This window comes from Salmo salar, chromosome ssa09 (assembly GCF_905237065.1).
Source record: "Salmo salar chromosome ssa09, Ssal_v3.1, whole genome shotgun sequence".
Lineage (NCBI taxonomy): Eukaryota > Metazoa > Chordata > Actinopteri > Salmoniformes > Salmonidae > Salmo > Salmo salar.
In genome coordinates, this window is record NC_059450.1 from 159,337,871 (window position 1) to 159,353,692 (window position 15,822).

Below are 15,822 nucleotides of genomic sequence, written 5' to 3' on the forward strand. Positions count from 1 at the left end.
TGATGTAAGAAGGGCTACAGAATAAATGTAAATTTGATTTGATACTACTACTGTTACTACTGCTACTACTGCTACTACTACTGCTACCACTACTTCTGCTGTTACTACTACTACTAGTAGTAGTACTACTACTACTGCTGCTACTACTACTACTACTGCTACTACTACTACTTCTACTGCTACTACTGCTGCTGCTGCTACTACTACTAGTACTACTACTACTACTGCTACTATTACTACTACTACTACTACTACTAGTACTACTGCTACTACTACTACTACTACTACTACTACTGCTACTACTACTACTACTACTACTACTACTACTGCTACTACTGCTACTACTACTGCTGCTACTACACCTTTGATATCCCACTCCCTAGAATCCCTTGACCATGAATAAACAGAACATTCTAATTTAAGTTCATATGGGTTAAATGGAACAGTAACTGAAATCTGTAGGTCTATAACCTCTCACATGTAGAGTAATATAATATTAACTCATACATAATTATGCATTTCTTGCAGTAAAATTATACAACAAATGGTAATTTTTGTCACGGGAACAGGAGTGGAGAAGAATTATTTATTTTACCATCTCTTCAGAAAATGTGAACATATGTGTGTGAAGATGTTATCTTTGGAACTGTTATTCAAGCAGACAGCATTTCAACAACATAAAATAATATCCAAGATGATACATCCAAGATTATCCAATAAGATATATCCAAGATATCCAAGATGATATATCCAAGATATTCAAGATGAGGTGAAGTCGAATCAGAAACGTCTTTCATTGATTTCTCATCTTTTCATTTACTTAAAATCGGTCAAACTAATGACATTTGGATATTTTTGCACGGGAACAACCTTTTCCACTGTTTTGAAATTGTTGCGTTCTCTCCTCCGGTCCCTAAACGAAACAGACAACTTTACCTAGACTTAACTAGACATTATTCTGGTGAGACTATATTTAGTTTTCAAGTTATGACAGAAGAGAAGCTGAATGTACGTAACTATAGACCAAAAAATGGCCTTCCACGTGTCAGAATTTTAATATCGCCTTCCAAATGTTTCTTATTTTATTAAATTTTTTATTTCATCTTTATTTAATCAGGCAGGCCAGTTGAGAACAAGTTCTCATTTACAACTGCGACCTGGCCAAGATAAAGCAAAGCAGTGCGACAAAAAACAACAACACAGTTACACGTAGGATAAACAAAAGTACAGTCAATAACACAATAGAAAAATCTATATACAGTGTGTGCAAATGGAGTAAGGACGCAATAAATAGTCCATAGTAGCGAAGTATTTACAATTTAGCAATTTAACACCGGAGTGATAGATGTGCAGATGATGATGTGCAAGTACAAATACTGGTGTGCAAAACAAAGTAAATAAAAACAATATGGGGATGAGTTATGTAGTAGGATATGGGGATGAGGTAGGTAGATTGGGTGTGCTATTTACAGATGGGCTATGTACAGCTGCAGCGATCGGTAAGCTGCTCAGATAGCTGCTGCTTAAAGTTAGTGAGGGAGATATAAGTCTCCAACTTCAGCGATTTTTGCAATTCGTTCCTGTCATTGGCAGCAGAGAACTGGTAGGAAAGGCGGCCAAAGAGGTGTTGGCTTTGGGGATGAACAGTGAGATAGATATACCTGCTGAAGCGCGTGCTACGGTTGGGTGTTGCTAAGGTGACCATTGAGCTGAGATAAGGCGGAGCTTTAGCTAGCAAAGACTTATAGATGACCTGGAGCCAGTGGGTTTGGCAACGAATATGTAGCGAGGGCCAGTCGACGAGAGCATACAGGTCGCAGTGGTAGGTGGTATATGGGGCTTTGATGACAAAACAGATGGCACTGTGATAGACTGCATCCAGTTTGCTTAGTAGAGTGTTGGAGGCTATTTTGTAAATGACCTTGCTGAAGTCAAGGATCGGTAGGATAGTCAGTTTTACGAGGGTATGTTTGGCAGCGTGAGTGAAGGAGGATTTGTTGCGAAATAGGAAGCCGATTCTAGATTTAATTTTGGATTGGAGATGCTTAATATGAGTCTGGAAGGAGAGTTTACAGTCTAGCCAGACACCTAGGTATTTGTAGTTGTCCACATATTCTATATTCTAAGTCAGAACCGTCCAGAGTAGTGACGCTAGTCGGACGAACAGGTGCTGGCAGCGATCGGTTGAAGAGCATGCATTTAGTTTACTAGCATTTATGAGCAGTTGGAGGCCACGGAAGGAGTGTTGTATGGCATTGAAGCTCGTTTGGAGGTTTGTTAACCTGTTATGGCTAGGGGGCAGTATTTTCACGGCTGGATAAAAAACATACCCGATTTAATCTGGTTACCACTCCTACCCAGTAACTAGAATATGCATATACTTATTACATATGGATAGAAAACACTCCAAAGTTTCTAAAACTGTTTGAATGGTGTCTGTGAGTATAACAGAACTCATTTGGCAGGCAAAAACCTGACAAGGTTTCAGGCAGGAAGTGGCCTGTCTGACAAGGTGTCGTTCTTCTTGTCTCTGTTTATTGAAGAGTGAGGATCTTAGCTGTCCCGTGACACTTCCTACGGCTGCCATAGGGTCTCAGAAGGCGGTAAAAAGCTGAATCGTGGCTTTGCAGGCTCTGGCTGAAACAAAGTAGCGCGTTTGGGTAGTGGCTGGTTACAGTACTGTGAGACTCAGGCTCGTGCCCGCGTCGACCGAAAGCTTTGTTTACTTTCCTCAGTTTAGCTAAAAGGAGATTCCTGGTCGGATTCCTGGTCGCTTTTTTACGAGAAAAATGGCATGAAAATGGATTTTAAACAGCGGTTGACATGCTTCGAAGTACGGTAATGGAATATTTAGATTTTTTTTGTCACGAATTGCGCCATGCGCGCGACCCTGATTTACCATTTCAGATAGTGTCTGGGACGCACGAACAAAACGCCGCTATTCGGATATAACGATGGATTATTTTGGACCAAACCAACATTTGTTATTGAAGTAGCAGTCCTGGGAGTGCATTCTGACGATGACAACAAAAGGTAATGAAACTTTTATAATAGTAAAGCTGATATTGGTGAGTGCTAAACTTGCCGGGTGTCTAAATAACTAGCCCGTGATTTACATTTTACATTTTAGTCATTTAGCAGACGCTCTTATCCAGAGCGACTTACAGTAGTGAATGCATACATTTCATACATTTTTTTTGTACTGGCTCCCCGTGGGAATCGAACCCACAACCCTGGCGTTGCACACACCATGCTCTACCAACTGAGCCACAGGGAAGGCACAATGATGCCTGGGCTATGTACTTAGAATATTGCAAAATGTGCTTTCACCAAAAAGCTATTTTAAAATCGGACATATCGAGTGCATAGAGGAGGTCTGTATCTATAATTCTTTAAATAATTGTTATGCTTTTTGTGAACGTTTATCGTGAGTAATTTAGTAAAATGTTAGCGAATTCCCCGGAAGTTTGCGGGGGGTATGCTAGTTCTGAACGTCACATGCTAATGTAAAAAGCTGGTTTTTGATATAAATATGAACTTGATTGAACAAAACATGCATGTATTGTATAACATAATGTCCTAGGGTTGTCATCTGATGAAGATCATCAAAGGTTAGTGTTGCATTTAGCTGTCTTCTAGGTTTTTGTGACATTATATGCTAGCTTGAAAAATGGGTGTCTGATTATTTCTGGCTTGGTACTCTGCTGACATAATCTAATGTTTTGCTTTCTTTGTAAAGCCTTTTTGAAATCGGACAGTGTGGTTAGATAAAGGAGAGTCTTATCTTTAAAATGCTGTGAAATAGTCATATGTTTGAAAAATGGAAGTTTTTGTATTTTAGAGGAGTTTGTATTTCGCGCCACGCCCATCATTGGATAATGGAGCAGGTGTTCCGCTAGCGGAACGTCTAGATGTATTAACAGTGTCCAAAGAAGGGCCAGATGTATACAGTATGGAGTCGCCTGCGTAGAGGTGGATCAAGGAATCACCCGCAGCAAGAGCAACATTGTTGATATATACAGAGAAAAGAGTCGACCCGAGAATTGAACTCTGTGGTACCCCAATAGAGAATGCCAGAGGTCCGGAGAACAGGCCCCCCGATTTGACACACTGAACTCTAACTGAGAAGTAGTTGGTGAACCAGCCGAGGCAGTCATTTGAGAAACCAAGGCTGTTGAGTCTGCCGATAAGAATACGGTGATTGACAGAGTCGAATGCCTTGACCAGGTCGATGAAGACGGCTGCAGAGTACTGTCTTTTACCGATGGCGGTTATGATAACGTTTAGGACCTTGAGCGTGGCTGAGGTGCACCCATGACCAGCTCGGAAACCGGATTGCACAGCGGAGAAGGTACGGTGGGATTCGAAATGGTCAGTGATCTGTTTGAGAAGGTTGGCTTTCGAAGACTATAAAAAGGCAGGGCAGGATGGATATAGGTCTGTAACAGTTTGGGTCTAGAGTGTCACCCCCTTTGAAGAGGGGGATGACCGCGGCAGCTTTCCAATCTTTAGGAATCTTGGGCGATACGAAAGAGGTTGAACAGACTAGTAATAGGGGTTGCAACAATGGCGGCGGATAATTTTAGAAAGAGAGGGTCCAGATTGTCTAGTCCAGCTGATTTGTACGGGTCCAGGTTTTGCAGATCTTTCAGAACTTCTGCTATCTGGATTTGGGTGAAGGAGAAGCAGGGGAGGCTTGGGCAAGTAGCTGCGGGGGGTGCGGAGCTGTTGGCCGGGGATGGGGTAGCCAGGAGGAAAGCATGGCCAGCCGTACACGGTGGTGACAATGTTTCCTAGCCTCAGTGCAGTGGGCAGCTGGGAGGAGGTGCTCTTATTCTCCATGGACTTTACAGTGTCCCAAAACTTTTTGGAGTTAGAGCTACAGGAGGCAAATTTCTCTTTGAAAAAGCTAGCCTTTGCTTTCCTAACTGACTGTGTGTATTGGTTCCTGACTTCCTAGTGCAGTACGCCACAGGATGTTTTTGTGCTGGTCGTCAGGTCTGGAGTGAACCAAGGGCTATATCTGTTCTTATTTCCACATGTTTTGAAAGGGGCATGCTTATTTAAGATGGTGAGGAAATTACTTTTAAAGAACAACCAGGCATACTCTTCTGATGGGATGAGGTCAATATCCTTCCAGGATACCCAGGCCACGTCAATTAGAAAGGCCTGCTTGCAGAAGTGTTTAAGGGAGCGTTTGACAGTGATGAGGGGTGGACGTTTGACCACGGACCCATAACGGATACAGGCAATGAGGCAGTGATCACTGAGATCCTGGTTGAAGACAGCAGAGGTGTATTTTGAGGGCAACTTGGTCAGGAAAATATCTATGAGGGTGCCCATGTTTACAGATTTAGAGTTGTACCTGGTGGGTTCCTTGATATTGAGGGCATCTAGCTTAAATTGTAGGACAGTTGGGGTGCCTGTTGGGGATAGGGGGCAGTATTTGCACGGCCGGATAAAAAACGTACCCGATTTAATCTGGTTACTACTCCTGCCCAGTAACTAGAATATGCATATAATTGTTTGATTTGGATAGAAAACACCCTAAAGTTTCTAAAACTGTTTGAATGGTGTCTGTGAGTATAACATAACTCATATGGCAGTCAAAACCCTGAGACAAATCCTGACAGGAAACTGAAATCTGATGTGTGGATATCACTTCAAACATTTGCTATTGAAACACACAGGGGCTTGTGAATCATTTAGCACTTCCTATGGCTTCCACTAGATGTCCCCAGTCTTTACAACATGGTTTGAGTCTCCTACTATCAAAATTGACTGAAAGAGAGGCTGTGGAACTTGGTCACAGGGGATGGGCCATTACCATTGTGACGTCGGCGCCCATGGGTACTCTCCCTTTTCGAAACGTTTTGAAAGACAATGCAACCGTCCCAATGGAATATTATTGAAGCCCTGGTTGAAAAAGCCCCTAAAGATTTATGTTATACAACGTTTGACATGTTTGAAAGAACTTAAATATATATTTTTTTGCTCATTCCTGACGACAAGTCAGACGCATACGGTACATTTTCACTAGCCTTCGGAGCGCACTAACACTATTGGGACATAAATTATTAACTTTTTTGAACAAAACTACATTTGTTATGGACCTGGGATTCCTAGAAGTGCCTTCTGATAAAGATAATCAAAGGTAAGGGATTATTTACAATAGTATTTTTGATGGTTGATCATTCCAAGATGGCTCCAACATTTATAGCCTAGACTTTTTTTCTGGGCATACCACGTCGTTTATTGCAAAGTGTGGTTTCCCAGTAAAGTTATTTTTAAATCTGGCAAAGCGATGGCATTCAAGACATGTTAATCTATAAGTCTTTGAATGACAATATTACATTTTAACAATGTTTTCGAATAGTAATTTTGTAAATTGTAGCGCATTTGAGGGAAAAGATTTTCTGAACGTCATGCGCCGATGTAAAATGCTGTTTTTATATATAAATATGAACTTTATCGAACAAAAAATGCATGTGTTGTGTAACATGATGTCCTAGGAGTGTCATCTGATGAAGGTTGTCAAAGGTTAGCGCTGCATTTAGCTGTGTTTTGGGTATTTGTGATGCATGCTAGTTGCTTTGAAAATGGCTGTGTGATTATTTCTGGCTGGGTACTCTGCTGACATAATCTAATGTTTTGCTTTTGCTGTAAAGCCTTTTTGAAATCAGACAACGTGGTTCGATTTAGGAGAGGTGTATCTATAAAACGGTGTAAAATAGTCATATGTTTGAGAAATTGAAGTTATAGCATTTATGAGGTTTTGCATTTAGCGCGATGCGATTCCATTGGCTGTTGATTAGGGTGGGACGCAAGCATCCCACTGGCCCAGACAGGTTAAGCAAATCCCAGTTTAGGTCACCTAACAGAACGAACTCTGAAGATAGATGGGGGGCAATCAATTCACATATGGTGTCCAGGGCACAGCTGGAAGCTGAGGGGGGTCTATAACAGGCGGCAACAGAGAGAGACTTATTTCTGGAGAGATTCATTTTTAAAATTAGAAGCTCGAATTGTTTGGGCATAGATCTGGAAAGTATGACAAAAGTTTGCAGGCTATCTCTGCGGTAGATTGCAACTCCTCCCCCATTGGCAGTTCTATCTTGACGGAAAATGTTGTAGCTGGGGATGGAAATCTCAGAATTTTTGGTGGCCTTCCTAAGCCAGGATTCAGACACAGCAATACCGTCAGGGTTGTCGGAGTGTGCTAAAGCAGTGAGTAAAACAAACTTAGGGAGGAGGCTTCTGATGTTAACATGCATGAAATCAAGGCTTTTACGGTTACAGAAGTCAACAAATGAGAGCGCCTGGGGACACACAGGCTAACCTCCACATCACCTGAGGAACAGAGGAGCAGTAGCATGAGGGTACGGCTAAAGGCTATCAGAACTGGTCGTATAGTGCGTTGGGGACAAAGAATAAAAGGAGCAGATTTCTGGGCGTGGTAGGATAGATTCAGGGCATAATGTACAGACAGGGGTATGGTAGAGTGCAGGTACAGTGGAGGTAAACCTAGGCATTGGTTGGGTGAGGTCATCGCATGTGTGGGAGGTGGGACAAAGGAGGTATCTGAGGCATTTTGAGTGGGACTAGGAGCTCCGGAGTAAAATAAAACAATGATAACTACCCTAAACAACAGTATACAAGGCATATTGACATTAGAGAGGGACATAAAGCGAGGCATAAAGCAATCACAGGTGTTGATTGGGAGAGTTAGCTAAGACAACAACGGGTAAGACAACAACAGCTAATCAGCTAAGACAACAACAGGTAAAATGGCGATGAATGGGCAGAGAGGGTCAGTTAACTACACACAGGGCCTGAGTTCGAGGCTGGGGGTCGACAGATAAGCAAAATAAACAAAATGGAGTACCGTGGTTAATGAACAGTCCAGCAGGCATCAGCTATGTAGCCAAGTGATCATAGGGTCCAGTGAACAGCAATAGATGAAACAGGGAAGCCGTTAGGTGGTCGTTACTACACTAGGCAAGCGGGAAACATGGTGTTCATAAAGTTAGCAGGCCGGGGCTAGTAGAAGCGTCTTCACCGACGTCCGGCAAGGCTGGTTGAGGGCACATCGGACGGAATTACATCGGCAGACCAGTCGTGATGGATCGGCGGGGCTCCGTGTCAACAAAGGATCCAGGCCAATTGGCAAAAGAGGTATTGTAGCTGGAGTAATTTTGTTTGCTAGCCAGGAGATGCACCTAGCTCAAGGCTAACTGGTGCTAGCTTCAGGACAAGGGCATTAGCCACTATAGTCACCAGCCACTAGATCCGGTGCGAAGGTCCTGAGCTTATGGCAGGAATCCAGTGATGTAGTGGCTTCTAGTCGTGTTAGTGAAGAGTCCGGGAGGCATCAGCTGTGTAGCCGAGGGATCATAGGGTCCACTGAGATGGGCCTGAGATGGGCCTGGCTCAAAGCTAGCTTCGGGGCTGGGCCACTCGGTAGCAGCTAGCTTGCTGCGATGATCTGGTGTAATGGTCCAGAGCTTACGGCAAGAATCCAGTGATGTAGTGGAGAAAAGCAGTCCGATATTCTCAGGGTTGACATCAGTGCAGACTGGCAGGTATTATCCAGGCTAAAAGCGGCTGGTGTCTGATCTAAAGGTAAAGGCCGCTAACAGTGGCTAACAATGACTAAATAGCTAGTAGCTAATTAGCAGGTTAGCTTCTGATGGAGGTTCTGGCTATAAGGTCTAAAAATAGCAGATCCGTATCACATTGGGTGAGGGGAGTTGCCGGAAGGTATATTTCAAAAAGAGATTGAAATATATTGCAATATATACAAAAAAGATGAAAAAAACATAACATTTGCACGGGACAACAACAAACACGTCCGCACTGCTACGCCATCTTGGAAGTACCAGTATGTTGTTGAAAATTATAAGCAGAAATGTATCTAAATTAGGGGTGAAAGGAGCCTATGCCAGTAGGTTCAGGTTCATACAGTCAGGTACGGAGTATCAGCAAAATAAATTATTATGGAATTATTGTGGTGGATTGAACTGCTCAGGTAGCATACAGTGAGAAACAACAGTAAACAGGATAAGATGTTTACATGCCACAGTACAACGTCTAAGATCAGCCTATCCCAGGCATCTTATCCGGGTTTCTCATAAATGGGAAACATGCTTTTTTTCTGGTTATTGTAAACAGGATATGATATGTATATACGTCAACTCAAAAAAAAGAATACTTGAGTATCCTGAATAATAACCGGATATTGATGTGGATGTAAATGTCTTTGCTTCATAATTTCCTATGACAGAAAACAGCTTCTGGACATCAGAACAGCAATCATTAACCTGAATTTGGATGAACATTTCTACTTCAAAGAGTCAGCAGCTTTGGATGTTCTGCTTACTCAGGACCAGGCCCTAATCCCCGGGACTCGAAAGACGAAACAGCGGCGAAAGAGAGGCAGGTGAGGCGGCATTCAGATGAGACTAAGTCGGCGAGCAAATAGACCGCCATTGCCCTCTTGTTCTATTGGCAAATGTGCAGTCACTGGAGAACAAACTGGATAAGTTCAGTTCGAGACTATCCTATCAACAGGACCTGAAAAAATGTAAAATCCTATGTTTCTCAGATTTGTGGTTGAAATGGGACATGGATAATATAAATCTTGTTGTTTTTTCTATGCATCGCCAAGACCGGACGGCAAACTCGGATAAGAGTGTTAACAGCTGGTGCACAAACTCTAAAATTAAGGATGTCTCGAGTTTTTGCATGTCTGAATTAGAATACCTCACTGTATTAGGAGGACCGAGCACGCCCCCGTTCTCATCGACGGCTGTATTAGACCAAACTATTTAATCTATATTTTTCTTAGCTGTCTATTTAGCACCACCTACTGATGCTGGCACTAAGACCACACTCAACAAGCTGTATAGGGCAATAAGCAAACAAGAAATGCTCTCCCAGAGGCCATTGATTTAATGCAGGGAAACTGAAACCCGGAGTGTCACCTGTGCAACTAGATGCGACAACACTCTAGATCACCTTTACTAAACACACAGAAATGCATACAAGGCCCTCCCTCGCCCTCCCTTTGGCCAATCAGACCATAACTCCCATACAAGGCCCTCCCTCGCCCTCCCTTTGGCCAATCAGACCATAACTCCCATACAAGGCCCTCCCTCGCCCTCCCTTTGGCCAATCAGACCATAACTCCCATACAAGGCCCTCCCTCGCCCTCCCTTTGGCCAATCAGACCATACAAGGCCCTCCCTCGCCCTCCCTTTGGCCAATCAGACCATAACTCCCATACAAGGCCCTCCTCGCCCTCCCTTTGGCTAATCAGACCATAACTCCCATACAAGGCCCTCCTCGCCCTCCCTTTGGCCAATCAGACCATACAAGGCCCTCCCTCGCCCTCCCTTTGGCCAATCAGACCATAACTCCCATACAAGGCCCTCCCTCGCCCTCCCTTTGGCCAATCAGACCATAACTCCCATACAAGGCCCTCCCTCGCCCTCCCTTTGGCCAATCAGACCATAACTCCCATACAAGGCCCTCCCCTCGCCCTCCCTTTGGCCAATCAGACCATACAAGGCCCTCCCCTCGCCCTCCCTTTGGCCAATCAGACCATAACTCCCATACAAGGCCCTCCTCGCCCTCCCTTTGGCCAATCAGACCATAACTCCCATACAAGGCCCTCGCTTGCCCTCCCTTTGGCCAATCAGACCATAACTCCCATACAAGGCCCTCCCCTCGCCCTCCCTTTGGCCAATCAGACCATAACTCCCATACAAGGCCCTCCCCTCGCCCTCCCTTTGGCAAATCAGACCATAACTCTATCCTCCTGCTTTCAATAAAAACTCAAACAGGAAGTTCCAGTGATGTGCTCAATACAGAAGTGGTCCGATGAAGCGGATGCTAAGCTACAGGACTGTTTTGCTAGCACAGACTGGAATACGTTCCTGGGATTCATCCGATAACATTGAGGAGTCGTCCCTACAGTGTACGTAAGTACATACCCCAACCGGAAGCCATGGATTAAAGGCAACATCCGCACTGAGCTAAAGGCTAGAGCTGCCGCTTCAGAGGGTGGTGAGTACAGTACTGGGGCAGAGCTCCCTGGCATCCAGGACATCTATACCAGAAGGCTCAACAAAAAAATTCAAAGACTCCAGCCACCCAAGCCATAGACTGTTCTCTCTGCTACCGCACAAAGTCTGAAACCAACAACATTTACATTTACATTTAAGTCATTTAGCAGACGCTCTTATCCAGAGCGACTTACAAATTGGTGCATTCACCTTATAATATCCAGTGGAACAACCACTTTACAATAGTGCATCTAAATCTTTTGAGGGGGGGGTTAGAAGGATTACTTTATCCTATCCCAGGTATTCCTTGAAGAGGTGGGGTTTCAGGTGTCTCCGGAAGGTGGTGATTGACTCCGCTGTCCTGGCGTCGTGAGGGAGCTTGTTCCACCATTGGGGTGCCAGAGCAGCGAACAGTTTTGACTGGGCTGAGAGGGAACTGTGCTTCCTCAGAGGTACAACAAGACCCTGAACAGCTTCCTCCCCCAAGCCATAAGACTGCTAAACAGGAATGCTAAATAACTGATCAAATGGATAACTAGACTACCTGCATTGATTTACAAAACGAAATGTTGGTACTCCCTGTATATAGTCATGCAAAGGGAGCACACATACTGTACATGTTATCCAGCGCTCAGCTCTCATTAACATGGTTAGCAACAATGAGATTGGAACAATTAGGCTAAATACTGTACTCCCCCTTTAAACTCAGCTAAATACTGTACTCCCCCTTTAAAACTCAGCTAAATACTGTACTCCCCCTTTAAACTCAGCTAAATACTGTACTACCCCTTTAAACTCAGCTAAATACTGGACAATGCCTCAGGACTACCTGGTATGATGACTCCTTGCTGTCCCCAGTCCACCTGGCCGTGCTGCTGCTCCAGTTTCAACTGTTCTGCCTGCGGCTATGGAACCCTGACCTGTTCACCGGACGTGCTTGTTGCACCCTCGACAACTACTATGATTATTATTATTTGACCATGCTGGTCATTTATGAACATTTTAACATCTTGACCATGTTCTGTTATAATATCCACCCTGCACAGCCAGAAGAGGACTGGCCACCCCTCATAGCCTGGTTCCTCTCTATGTTTCTTCCTAGGTTTTTGGCCTTTCTAGGGAGTTTTTCCTAGGGAGTTTTTCCTAGCCACCGTGCTTCTTTCACATGCTTTGCTTGCTGTTTGGGGTTTTAGGCTGGGTTTCTGTACAGCACTTTGAGATATCAGCTGATGTACGAAGGGCTATATAAATACATTTGATTTGATTTGACAACCCCTTTAAACTCAGCTAAATACTGGACTACCCCTTTAAACTCGGCCAAAAACTGTACTATCCCTTTAACTGGACTACCCCTTTAACCCTTGTGTGGTGTTCATGTTTTTGTTATTCACCCAAAGTTCGCGGGTCTGATGGACACATTAATGGGTTTTTAAAAACAATACAGCCATAACAATTTACATAAAAATACTAAATACCTAAACGTCGACTTATATTTATAACAAGCAAAATAGATAGCATACGTAATATTTGCCATATAGCTGCTAGATCACATTTTTCATTAAAAGCACTATTATTATTTTTTTTATATAATCAAGACATGGGTGGTTAAAATCATGTTTATCTTGAACAAATATGAATGAAACAAGGTTTTCATCACTATTGATGTTTATTGCTTTGAACTGAACAAATTGGAAGGACAAATTTTAACAAACAGTATTTTATGGAAATTATAAAGGAGCCCCCAATGAACACAAAATAAGGCCGGCGTACACACCACATGAGGGACAGCGTTTTAACTGTGTTTGTGTTCCAAATGTATTTCTTCCACTTGATGCATGTGTACTGTGTCTTCCTGTCCTTCTTGGGTCCACACACATCACAGCGCTTCTTCTTGTTGCTACCGGCTGCAATCTAAAATGATGAAAACACGAGTTCAGGGATTTTACTAACATCTCACTTACTCACATATATAGTTGCACATTACTTGCAAATCCTCATCTGCACATCTATCACTGCGGTGTTAATTGCTAAATTGTAGTTACTTCACCTATTTATTAGTCATTATTATTTATTGCCTTACCTCCTTACTCCATTTGTACACGCTGTATACAGATTTTCTATTGTGTTATTGACTGTACGTTTGTTTATCCCATGTGTAGAGGTAACTCTGTGTTGTTGTTTTTCCTCGCACTGCTTTGCTTTATCTTGGCCAGGTCGCAGTTGTAAATGAGAACATGTTCTCAACTTGCCTACCTGGTTAAATAAAGGACTTGTTCTCAACTGGCCTACCTGGTTAAATAAAGGACTTGTTCTCAACTGGCCTACCTGGTTAAATAAAGGTGAAAAAAATGTTCAAATAAATAGTTACAGCAGGCCAAGGTAGGAGAGTCAGACACACACACACACACATGCAACATCATCACTAACACTTACTTCCTGTATTGGAGTTGTTGGTTCTGTGGATCAGGCGGATGGGTCACGACGGCTGCAGAAGCTGAGGTCCTTGGGATGTGTTGCCTCCTCTGGATTCGAGGTCTTACCAATGCCTTGCCCAGCTCCTGGAGAAAGAACCGTCTCCTCTGGAGCTTCCCTCTGTTCCAATCTGGGTTCAACGCCGTCCAGATGACCGACGCGTTGTACTCTGAGATGTCCAAAATGTTGAAGAATATCACAAGCGGCCAGCGTAGGGTTCTTCTTCTGCAGCTGTAGCCAGTCACTAGCTTGTCTAAATTGTCCACCCCTCCTTTTGTGGCATTGTAATCCATTATGATTTCTGTTTTTTTGATGTTCCTGGCCACAGATTCTCCCATCCCTATGCAGCGTACTCGTGAGTACCACATTGTTCCCTTTCTTTTGTATGTAGGACACTAGGGACGTGTCGGCCGTGAACACAAACTTAAAGGTATTGATAGGCCTGTTCTATGTATTCAACAGCTAAGGTGTGAGCTCTGGGTTCTTTTTTCGTATGATAAAGCAGCACCACAGGCAGCCCAGATCTTGATCCCATATTTTTACGGGTTTAGACGGTATGTACTGCCTGAAGGGGCAGCGGACCCTAAATGGCATAAGCTGCTCATCAACAGTAACGTTGGGACCAGGGTTGTAAGACAGGGGAAGGCGGTCCACCCACTTGTTCCACACTGACCTGATTGCAGCTAGCTTGTCTCTCTGCTGCAGAGCTGGTCTGGTGTCTCGGTTATCGAAGCGGATAATCCTGGAAGTTTTCCAGAGACATTGTTACACAGAAAAGTTCTCTGCCAGTTTTCTGCATCCCACAGGGACTCTGTGGATTCTCCATTGGATCTGAAAACACCAGCAAGAATTAAAAAAAAAACACCAAAATATGCATGTAAATGAGTTTGGTCCATCTCTCTGCAAAAAACACCACTTCCCTCCAAATTATTTCAGTCCAGAATGATTTTCTGCATGGTGTCTGGGATGAACAGTTATTAAGACTTTTTGTCCTGCACATGAGTAACCACCATACGCATCAGCCCTGGTTGCATCTTTATTACATTGGCAGCCTTGTCTCATTCCTTGGGCAAGAAGACCATTCAATTTCACAATGTTTTGCCATCCATATTTCTCCTCCTGCAGGCTGCTGATTTGCTGATTGGCTGGTCCTGGCTGCTGACGGCCTGGTCCTGGGGGCTGGCTGAGGGTCAATCTCATCCTCTTCTTCCAACTCACTGTCAGACTCCGAATTGACAGAGACATGATCCTCATATTCTGAAAATTCTTCATCTTCCAAAGTGGAAGACGCTCCTTCCACACTAGCTTCTCTCTCTGCAAAGAATGATTTCTAAGGCCCTCTGAGCAGAGAATATTTTTGCCACACTGATTGTGGTAAGGAGCCACACAAGCAAAGCTTTTTATTTGTTGTGTTCCTCCCCCAATAAGTACGTGGCTGGGGTAGAGTGTGGAAAAATACAGATTTTTTTTTTTCACAATGTATCGAAAATAATGTATTGTAATAACATTGTGCAGGTTCCCGCAAGACATTGTGTAGTTTCACACAATACAAAGGGTAAATAATGCGAGAAAAGCGGGAGACAGACAGACAAGCAGGGAGACAGACAGGTTCTTGGTGCTATGTTGAAACAGCACACACTTTTCCACACTTTTATTACCTTCGGGTCCAGTGGACCAGAACACCACATATGTGATATAAATGTGTAGAGGGGTGCACAGTGTGCACTAAATTAAAATATGTTATTTTACATGTTCTTCGCAGAAAATGAGCCAAGGCCAATGAGTCTCAGGTTGAAAAAAAATAATTAATTGTGTCATTTGTCTCTTAGGAAACATTGAAATTGGGTCCAACAGACCCGAACACCACACAAGGGTTAAATCCATCTAAATACTGGACGCCACCTTTAAACCCAGCGAAATATTGTGCTACCCATTTAAACCCTCTCTGACATCCATTAATATGCACAGTCATTTATTTATGACTATGAATCTCTTCATGATGATTCCACTTTGCCATACAATTCACATTCCTGCCATTCGCATTCACTTGTTTTCACTTCAGCAAAGAAATCAGTTTATCGTCAAACACAGTTCAACATTTTAAAAATGGAATTTATCCATTTACTTTGTGGTGAAACAATGATCTTTTTTTCCATGACAAGCTTGACAACAAACTTGAAAGAAATACAGAATATTGATCAGGGAAACCAATAGATGTATAACACACAGTATCATTCCATTTAGAGTCTCATGCCTATCACCATGACGACAAAGACAACAGGAC

The 15,822-nt window shown here is 43.3% G+C and overlaps 1 protein-coding gene across 2 annotated transcripts in view; it reads right to left on the minus strand.

Annotated features, from left to right (window-relative positions):
• Nucleotides 1-15,822, minus strand: part of LOC106613399 (nectin-1) — a 610,857-nt gene that overhangs the window by 109,012 nt on the left and 486,023 nt on the right. The window lies entirely within an intron of this gene.